This window comes from Quercus suber, unplaced genomic scaffold (assembly GCF_002906115.3).
Source record: "Quercus suber isolate HL8 unplaced genomic scaffold, Cork oak 2.0 scaffold_1038, whole genome shotgun sequence".
Classification (NCBI taxonomy): domain Eukaryota; kingdom Viridiplantae; phylum Streptophyta; class Magnoliopsida; order Fagales; family Fagaceae; genus Quercus; species Quercus suber.
The window spans coordinates 1-11,485 of record NW_027070449.1 but is presented as its reverse complement, the minus strand read 5'-3'; positions in this window follow the sequence as shown (position 1 = coordinate 11,485).

The window sequence follows — 11,485 nt, the reverse complement described above, 5'->3', positions numbered from 1 at the left end:
CTTTTCAAAATAAATTATGATATTTCTTAGAGTGTGTGTTACTTAACAATGATATGATATTCATAAAAGAGATCATGTATAAATAAGTAAGTAATCAAACTTTAATGTATATCTCAAATTGAAATAGACTGTCAATCACAATTGATAATAGATTATAATATTAATTTTCAAGATTGTAAATTTCTTATATGTTTTTATTCATTATCAAATAAGTTATCCAATAAGTCATTTGTAATTTTGTTTTACATTTTGGAATATTGATATTGTATAGAAATAAAACTTGTGTATTTGTTTTACTTATCTTTGTGTTATTTTGTTTTAAATAGTAATGTTAAGATTTGTATAATTTTAAAATTATTGAATAAATATTAATAAGTTTAACTGAGTTCATTCTTGATATAAGTGGTGAATTCAAAATAATGCATTTTACATCAAGTAATTTTTTGCATAACTTTCCAAATGACAAATACATGTTGTTTTCTTTATAAAAAGAAAAAAGAAAAAAAATTCATGTGAAAAATACGGGTCAACCTAATTGACTCGAACCCCTTTTTAACCCACTTAAAATGACCCGTTTTTTGACATGTGACCCATTTGACTCACAACTAGATTGACCCGAACCGACTTACCCGTTTTGCCATGTCTAGGTTTATGGAATCAAGAACTCTTTATATATAGCAGTAATCTCATCTATTCAGCCATTATATCTCGATGTGGACGATAGTACGGCTCCGTTATATTGATCTAGTAGATAAACGAGAACAAAAAGCCATTACAAAAGTGAGGATGATAACTTTAAAGCCACTTCTTTTGTTTTTTTTCCAAAACGTTCGGGATACTTTAATATTTATAGGTGACTGCATAAACCCTAAGCCTATTGGAATTATAACCTCTCTTAGATAATTATGTGATAGAGCATAAATAATATATATATATATATATATATTTGTAACTACAATATTGCAGGTTGTGCTATCAAAATTAAAATTAACATGGAAGAAGAAAAAGATTAGGAACAAATAATCTATTTTAAGACATTAGTTAATTAAAACATTTTAATTACTTTTAATTTTATCTTTAGAGACATTTTTTTTGGGTGAAAATTTAGATCGTCACTTCTTTCGTGAGAACTGGATTCATCTTACAAGTTGTAAATAAGTTACAACAGATACGACGGACAAAATTGGGAAATGCCCTGTTTGGGCAAAAATAGCAGCTTTCTGCCCTTTTTTGCAAACTATATAGGGAAATGCCCCTCTTTTGTAACTCGACAAACCGGAAATCGAGTTATATTGAAAAACTCGATTATTAAATAAGCGAGTTATGTGTGAACTTGCACTCCCGTGGTGGGAACTTCGTTCTGGAAAACTCGATAATTCGAAAACCGAGTTATATAACCGATTATACAGCTATCGAGTTATGCGCTTGTTCAACATCTGTCTATCCTCCTGTCTTGGTGTCAGGTGTACGTTACAAGGCTTGAACATAACTCGATATTGTATTAATCGAGTTATAAATAATACTCGAAATCCATAGAGTCGAGTTATTCTCATATATTATCTACCCATCCCTCCCCATTGAGAGTGTCTTGCATTTCGGCTGAACTGGTTGCACTCTACAGCTCTGCTCCACAGTTGCGTCCGGACTCAAGTAAAATTTGTATCACTTCAGGTAAAAAACTCACATCATAATTTTATCGCAATGGTATTTTTATTTGATATTGTAATGAATTTTTATTTTTTTGGTAAAATTTTGAATTTTATGGCAATGATATTTTTTTGGTTAAATAAGTACATTGGTATGATTTTGGTTGTTTATTGTAGTAAATGTTGGTTAGAAGAAATTGTATTTTTTTGGTTGAATAAGTACATTGGTGTGATTTTGGTTGTTTGTTGTAGTAAATGTTGGTCACAAGAGATTGAAATCTTAACTATAGCAACATTTTATATTGCACATAATCATTATTTTGTAAAAGTTAATGCACATTGTTAACTTGATCATTTGTTGTTATTGTATTCAGAGTCAATGTCTGGTTCTGGCAACCCAGAAATTTATAGCCTCACGATGTGTTCACTGCTATGGGTCGTTGCTGGGTATTGGAAGATGAATTCAGCTATCCAATCAATCCAAATCTGCGAAATAGTGCTTACGTTCACAATATCATGAGACAGGAGTGGGCTTGGTTATTTCGTGAACAACAAATGTTTTATGATGAGTTGGTTAGTTTTAAGTTGCCAGTGCCTCGGCGACTTGCATCGCAAATGCCCAGAGACACGATCGACGAACTTCGTAAAGCATTGAACCGCATANTTCGCCCATGATCAGTCAAATTAAAGGAAATTTCATGATTTTAAATATAGCACCAAAATTAATCTAATCGCATGGTTAGATTTCAATTAAAGCTCAATTAAATTTAGCCAATCGCATAAAAATTAAAATATGATATGACGCTTAAACATTTGAAGTTTGAGGGTCGTTACTATTTTGTAGTGAGGCATACTAAAACTGAGCAAAGCGATCTAATGTTGGGATTGATCTCTTGGGGTAAGTGATTTTGCATTAGAGCACCAAAGCTCTAAAAAACCTGCACAAGTCTCTCTTAGCTGATAGCCTAACATTGAAAAAATGAAAATAAATTAAATCGTCTTGTAATAGGATGGGTAATGTTGAGTGGTTTCGGGCTTAATAAGTGAATGAATGTTAGAGGAGAAGATCAGTCAGATAATAAATACTAAGCAGTAGTCAAGATTAATCATCACCTGTACATGAAGCCAAATAATATGCAATAATGCTTCAAAATAAGAAGACTATCTAGACTCTAGAGAAGCAAATGTACAATTAATCATAGGGTAAATTACAATTTTCTTATCCTGTCTACTTTGATAGGCCAATAGGTTTAATTACAGGGTAAATTACAATTTTAATCCTAAATTATCACCCAAATATACTTAATCTCATGAATTATTGAAATGCATGATTAATCCTTCAAAGTTATAACTTTTTTTCAATACTCTTTGCCATCTGTTTTAGTATTAAGTTTGATGGAAATTAGCATTAAAAGACCAATTACCCCTCTCTCCAAAATAGATGACTAAAGGGTAAATTAGTCTTTCAATGCAAAATTATATTAGGATTAATTCAATTAACTACAAAGCAAACGTCAAAGGGTTAAGTGTAACATATTTTTAAAATGGGAAATGCTAACGAATACGCTTAGGGCATTAGTTAATAATCCATTTTAAGAAAGTTTTGACAACTTTTATGGGAAATGAAAAAATTATCAAAATATTAATTGTTTTTTTTTCTTTCCATAAAAACTTTCTTTAACTAAGTTGTTAACCAATGCACTAAGGACTCATTAGCATGACCCTTTTAAAATTGGAGGGCTGATTGTGCGTTTCGATAATTCAAGAAGATAAGTATAATCAAGAAAATAATTTTCGGTAAAAATGCGTAATTTGCCCTAATTTATAAAATATCATGGAACCTGCAAGCTAACTGTGAGGTCCCTTTCAAACAGCTTTTGGGAGGACACAAAGATGACCTAGCATATATCCCTGTAAAGGAACATAGTAATTTTTGGGAAGCATTTTTTGTTCATACAAGAAGTCACTCTTTTCCATAAACATTTCATCTTGACATTCATGCAATTGGGGCTTTGCTGAACTTCAGATTCTCAAACGCATGGAAACTCTGTGTGTTCCTCAAAATTTCGGTATCCCATTTAAATCTTAATCATTCTGTTTGTTGAAAGTAGATAAGAATACATAAATTAAGGAAAATAAAATAAACACTATTACATATTTTGGAAATCTAACAGTTAAATTGCATTGTTGATTTTGTCAATTAGATATTATTTACTATATAATCTATAAGCTCATATATTATGCATAATTTGAACTACAAACTCTTGCAATTTAAACAATTTATTGATGACATAGCTATTGATCTTTATTTTTTAGAAATTTTGCAAGTATAGAGAATATAAAAAGAAGATGTAATCCAATGATGGATTTATCAAAATTCACTTCAATAAAAAGATATTGAATAAGGTTGTAGCCTTAGGTTATAACTAATTTTGTAATTAATTTTTGTCCTTTATTTATTTGTTGTTATTTTATGAAAGTTGATGCTAATTACGAAAATCACATTCCTTTTATAGTATGCAGGTGCTCTTGGCGATGACAACTATCAACTATATAGCATCATTGCTAGTGGTGTAGGTAGAGAGTTAACAACTTCAAAATCACTGCCACCATTTTCTTAATCACATGAAACATAATTTATATTGTTCTTTACATCATTTTCTGTATCAAATAGATAAAGGGGAACGAATCTTATCTAAAACGGATTTTTATCTTTAAAAAATTAGTCCATTTTGGTCCATTTCAGTCACTTTGGTCTCTTTCGATCTATTTTGTTCCAATTATGTTTATTTGGTCCTTTTCAATCCCTTTGGATCCACTTTGGTTTATTTTAGTCTAATTCGATCCACTTCCCTCCCTCTAGATCCACTTCAATCAGTTTTAGTCCACTTAAGTTCATTCGGTCTACTTTGATCCATATCAATCGGTCCAAAGAAAGTGATTTACAAGTGAATAGATAAAGCCTTGATCTAAGCCACCCACACACACACACACAAAACTTTGAAGTGAGAAATAGATAAGACAAAACACACATAAAAATGAAATTGTAAAATTAAGTAAAAAAATATATCGATAAGGAATTGATGAAAAATAATAAAAAGATGGAACATAGAAGTTATTTGTGTTGCAGAGTAATTAAAACTCACATATATTAATATGAGTGCTAGCCGCCAATATTTTAAGGCAGCAAGATCATAGGCTCTAGTAGCAACCTTCTCATCATTGAATGCACTCAAATAATCTTTAACTCTTAAATCATCAATGAAATCTAAACAATATTAGATTTTATATATGGTCACATTTTTGCTTGGGTCCACAAACAATATGATACTCATGAGTCATGAGAGTGTTGCAAAGAAAAATAAATACTAACCCATTTTTGGATTTTGCAAACATGTTTAAAAGTTAAACTATGAAATATTTTAAGTGTTTGATTTTTTTTTTTTTTTTTTTTTTTTGAAAGGTTAAGTTTTTGATTTTTGAAATCGTAAGAATTGTAATATATCCCACTTAACATATTGAAAATAATAGTGATATGTCAAATCTATTGCATTTATTAAGTAGTAAATAGTCTTTAACCAACAACAATAGCATAAGTTATATAAAGAACTTCAGAGTCTCAGGCACCTATCTAATTGTAAATTTTTATGGATTTACAAATTCAGGTAATGAGTTTTATAGGCTTTGATGCTAAATTTTAGAATAAAACTCCGGATACTGATGCTCTAACTCATACCATCACATTCCATGAAGACAAGCAATACGGAACCCGGATTATGAATTGGTGGTGCCAATAATTTGTAAACTGTGGTTGTTTGAGCTGATCTGTGGAAGAGGACCAAATTTTATTTTCCTTGGCCCAATTCACATTAGGCCCTAATATACCTACAATTTTTTATTTTTGGACTCGGGAGCTAGTGTGACTCCGCCCTTGAAGACAGGCTAAGCCTAACCTTTAGCATACCTCCATTGGTACGGGGCAGAAATTCTGTCATATTCAGATCGGGTTTATGGAATCAGAACTCTTTATATATATATATATATGGTAGTAATCTCACCTATTCAGCCACTATATCTCGATGTGGACAATAGTATGACTCCGTTATATTGATCTAGTAGATAAACGAGAACAAAGAGCCATTACCAAAGTGAGGATGATAACTCTAAGCCACTCTTTTTTTTTCTTTTCTTTTTTTTTCAAAACGTTCGGGATACTTAATGTTTATAAGTGATTGCATAAAGCCTAAAAGCCTATTGGAAGTATAATGTCTACCCCACAAGGCTCTAGACATTGCTAATCATGATGATTTTCTTCACACTGCTATGAATCGTGAAAACATTTATTGTTTCAGCTAAATAAAAATTATAAAAGTTTTTGGAAAATGCTAACGAGTGCCTTTAGGATACTAGTTAAAAATCTAGTTAAAGAAATTTTTTATATCACTTTTATGGAAAATGAAAAAAACTATCAAAACATTTTTTTTTCCTAAAAATTTTCTTTAACTGGATTCTTATCTAGTGTCCTAAGGGACTTGTTAGCATGACCCATAAGTTTTTACTCAGCTATACCCCAAATTTTGTGTGTGTGTGTGTGCGCGTGCGCGAGTGCAAAATTTGAATTTATATATATATATATTATATATGAGATATAATTTCTACCTATGGCATCCTCTGTATAATGTTTTTTCTTTATCATTAGGTCAAGACACTAATTAATTTTTTGTATAGATTGGTTCAAATTCTAAATCTTTTATTAAATAACAAATGAATAAACTGAAACCCACAACCCCAATGGTTGATATACAACTTTCAAGACCCTAATTAATTTTTTGTGTAGATTGGTTCGAATTTCAAATTTCTTATTAAATAACAAATGAACAAACTGAAACTCACAACCCCAATTGTTGATATACAACTTACAACCCTACTTAAGCTAAGCTTGATATTAAAACCAAACGGCATCTCGCCATTTGGATAACTACAAAAGTCAGTCAACCGTAACTATTGAGAACACAATTTTTAATATGGTGTGCACTAAAAAAAAACATTTTTTTTAACCCCTGTATATTTAAAATGCACAAGCATCCAACCAATCTATTTAGGAAAAAGAAGAAGCAATTTTAATTATTTATGGTGATGTCACAAGATTAATAATTATATTTTCTCTGACACCTATGTTCCACAGTCTACATATCATCTTTCAATTTGTATATCTTTTGAGGTTCCCCACCACACCCACCCCCCCCCCCCCCCCCCCCCACACCCACCCCCACCACCAAACAACCCTCAAAAAAAAAAAAAAAAGGAAATTATGGGCAAAATGCCATTAATTTGGAAATTGTAGTAATTGAGCTTTAATTGAAATCTAACCATGCGATTAGATTAATTTTGGTGCTATATTTAAAATCATGAAATTTCCTTTAATTTGACTGATCATGGGCGAAAATTGAGTGGTGTCACCATTCTTATCATTAAGTGGTTACCGTTCTTATCTACATTCTCAAAATTCTAAGCAACCTTATATAAATACCTATTTTTCTCCTATTCATTATTCATTATGAATAAGAAAAAAAATCATCAGTCTATTTTGGGAGGTCCCCGAGGTCCCAGGAAAACCCCATTCCCATGGCCTAACCTTGGTATTTCCTCTTTCCTTTTGGTTCTCATCCTCCAACAATCACCATCGATCATCCTCAACCCTCTCCTCTAACACAAACAACAGCAGCAACCAAAAAAGAAAAAAGAAAAAAAGAAAACTCTTATAGCCCTCAAAACAGAACCTTGGGCCCAAATCAAATTAAAAGCTCCTGCCTACCCCATCTAGAATCCTAAGCCCAACCCGTGGGTCCACAAGCCACAAACTCAACTTCCCAAACTTAACATTTTAACCCCAAAACTTTTCTAAAATACATTTCAACCCTAAAATTTCCCAAATTAATGGCATTTTGATTTTTGACCCCATAATTTCCTTTTTTTTTTTTTTTTTTGGGAGTTGCAGCCTATAGCGTCCGCTCTTAATAATAGCTCTTTATGATCAGATTAAGACATCAATCAGTTTTGAGTGTAGGCGGGGATTGAATCTCAGATCTTTTATTAAACCATCATAAATTTTATTAGTTGAGCTAGCTAGAATTCACCCTTCATAATTTTTTGGAGAAAAAAAACCCTCAAAAGATATCATTATAAATGATATACAAATTGAATAAAGATGGTATGTGGATTGTGGAGCATACGTGCTGGAGAAAAGATAATTATTAATCTTGTGACATCACTATAAAAAATTAAATATTGCTTCTTCTTTTTTCCTAAATAGATTGGTTGAATGCTTGTCATTTTAAATACACAGGGGTTCAAAGAAATTTTTTTTTTTTTTGTTTTTTGTTTTTTAATGCACATCGTATTAAAAATTGTGTTCTCAATAATTATCCAAATGACGAGATGTTTTATTGTTTGGTTTTTATATCAAGCTTAGCTTAAGTAGGGTTGTAAGTTGTATATCAACCGTTGAGGTTGAAGGTTTCAGTTTGTTCATTTGTTATTTAATAAGAGACTTGAATTTTGAACTAATTTAGCAAAAATTAAACTAGTGTCTTCTAATGATAAAGAAAAAACATTATATAGAGGATGCTATAGGTTGAAATTATATCTTATATATATAGATTTAAATTTTGTGCACACAAAAAAAAAAAAAAAAGGGGGGGGTTCAGCTGAGTAAAATCTTATTTATAATTTTTATTTAGCTGAAACAATAAATGTTTTCACGATTTCAATTTCATAGCAATGTGAAAGAAATCGTCCTGATTGGCAATGTCTAGACTCTAGAGCCTTGTGGGGTAGACATTATAATTCCAATAGGCTTAGGCTTTATGCAATCACTTATAAATATTAAAGTATCCCGAACATTTTGAAAAAAAAAAAGAGTGGCTTTAGAGTTATCATCCACACTTTGGTAATGGCTCTTTGTTCTCGTTTATCTACTAGATCAATATAACGGAGTCATACTATTGTCCACATCGAGATATAATGGCTGAATAGGTGAGATTACTTCTATATATATAAAGAGTTCTTGATTCCATAAACCCGATCATGAATATGACAGAATTTCTGCCCAGTACCAATGGAGGTATGCTAAAAGTTAGGCTTAGCCTGTCTTCAAGGACGGAGTCACACTAGCTCCCGAGTTACCAACAAAATTGTAGGTATATTACGGCCTAATTTGAATTGGGTCCAAGGAAAATAAAATTTGGTCCTCTTCCACAATCAGCTCAAACAACCACAGTTTACAAATTATTGGCACCACCAATTCGGAATCCTGGTTCCGTCTTGCTTGTCTTCGTGGAAAGTGGTGGTATGAGTTAGATTGGTGCCTGAGACTCTGAAGTTCATTATATAACATATGCCATGGTTGTTGGTTTACTTGGTTAAAGACTGTTTACTACTTAATAAATGCAATAGATTTGACATATCAATATGTTAAGTGGGATATTACAATTCCTACCATTTCAAAACTCAGACACTTAAAACGTTTCATAGTTTTAACTTTAGATGTGATTGCAAAATCCGAAGATGGGTTAGTATCTCTTTTTCTTTGCAACACTCTTCATGAGCATCATATATATATATATATATATATATTTTTGTGGATCCTAAGAAAAAGCATGATCTATATGAAATTAATATTGTTTGGATACCATTTTCTTGCATTTGGGTCAACTTGATATAAACTAGTGCGATTTTTTTTTTTTTTTACCAACATATTAAACGCAATAAACTAGTTCCAACTTCCAAGTACCCTTCAGGGGAAAAAAATCCAAGTATTTTTTTTTTTAAATAATAATCACATATACGTCATTCTACACGCGAATCTGTGTGGGGGGCATGAATAATGATAGTCACTTACAATTAAGATTCTCAAGCAGCCAAACAGATGTTTACAGTGAAAAAAAATGCATGGGTTGGTCTTACAAAATATCATGCGCTGTCTTTTCAAACCATTTTTTTTTTATATAATACGTTAGTTTCAAGTTGGCCAGGATATGAACTTTGAATATCTTTATTGAGATACTAACAAGTTGAATTATAAGATTTTTTTTTTTTATAACGAAAATCAAGAAAATTTTATTAAAACTGCAAAATTTGAACAAACTATTCTGAATTTCCAACTAATTTTCCAACTAATGCTTGCTTAGCTATAACTACATCAAAGAAAACTTGAGGGGCAGAGCTTAAATAAACAAACCAGCCAGGTTGTTCGATAAAGACCAAGTTGTTGAGTAATAGGCTGCACCTAGGGCTGTAAATGAACCAAACCGTTCATAAACAGCTCAAGCTTAACTCGATAAAAAGCTCGTTCAAGTTTGTTTGTTTATAAACAAGTCAAGCTTAAGTTTTAGTTTTAGGCTTGTTTAATAAACAAGTTGAGCCTGAGTAAAAAATATTATTTATGAACAAACTCTTGAACACCAAGACTCGATACAAAAGTAACAAAATAAGTTGAGTCTAAACTTATTTATGAGTTTGGTAATAAAATTGATATGGGCTTGACAAGTAAACTCATATCCTTCTAAGACTTTAATTAATTATACTTGAGAGCACTCATTCAAACCAAATAGACTAGATAATAAACTTAATATAAGCTTGATAATATACTTGTTTTGGATCTCAAGCTCAAAAGCATGATATTGAGCTTGAGTTTGGGCTTGATATTGAGCTCGAGTTTGGCTTAACTAATGAATCAAGCCAAGCCAAGTCGAGCTCAAACTTTTATATTTTATAACAAGCTCAAGTTTAAACATTATTATTAGACTTGCATCAAGTTCAAGCCAAGTTTGAACATTCTACTTTTTCTGTCAAACCAAGCTTAAACATTCATTACTCAACAAATCTCAGCTCGTTTACAGCCCTAGCTGCACCATTTGCTTCTCTTAGAACCCAGTTAAACTGCATATTCTGAGAGAGATTTTCCAGCCTAATTGTATAAGAAATCAAAACTGCAATTCTCCATGGATCCTCTCAAATATTCATTGATAAATAAAAATTAATTTTTTTATCAAAGGAAAACCTAAAAAAGAAAAATTTTTTAATTAGATGTGACAATGATTGTTTGTTTTTCTAAGTTTTAAAGTGTATAAATCATTAGTGTCTGTTTGGTATGTAAGTTCAAATAACAGTTTTCAGTGTTTAAACAATGAAAATTATGAGTTCCAAAGAAAAGTGTGTTTGGTAGGAGTGTTTGATTAAGAGTGTTTTTGAGTCACAATTCTCAATTTAAAGTGTTTAAACTATGCATTTTATGTACTTATCCAAAGTAGCTTTTAGTTTGTGTACTGTAACAGTTTTGAATAGCATTATTGTACGTAATTATTTTGAAAATTATAGGACCAGATAATGTTGAGCGCACATAAAACACACAATTTTTCTTAAAATGTTAGTAGTTAGTGTCCCTCATGTAGGAAAATGGTCCCATGCATACAACTTAATTAGGTGAGCTGATCAAGTTGCCTTGCTTAACATAATTGAATCAACTACTACTATTTCGACGTAATGAGATTCCCATCCCAACAGACACGGAAACATTTAAAAAGCAACCTTAGCTAGCGTGATAGTGCCTTCTTTGTGCGTAAAGAGCTCTCTCAAGCTCTCTCCACCTTTTCTTTTCTTTTTTCTTTTTTTTCTTTTTTTTTCCCTAATCACTCTCCACCTTTTCTTTTCATGCATCTGACCACCAAAGCACATAATACAGAGTACTGTTTGTTACACACGTGTGTGTATATACAAACGTGCATAATAAGTTTTAGCCTAATACATATTATGTGGACAGTCGAGTTTTTTTTTTTTTT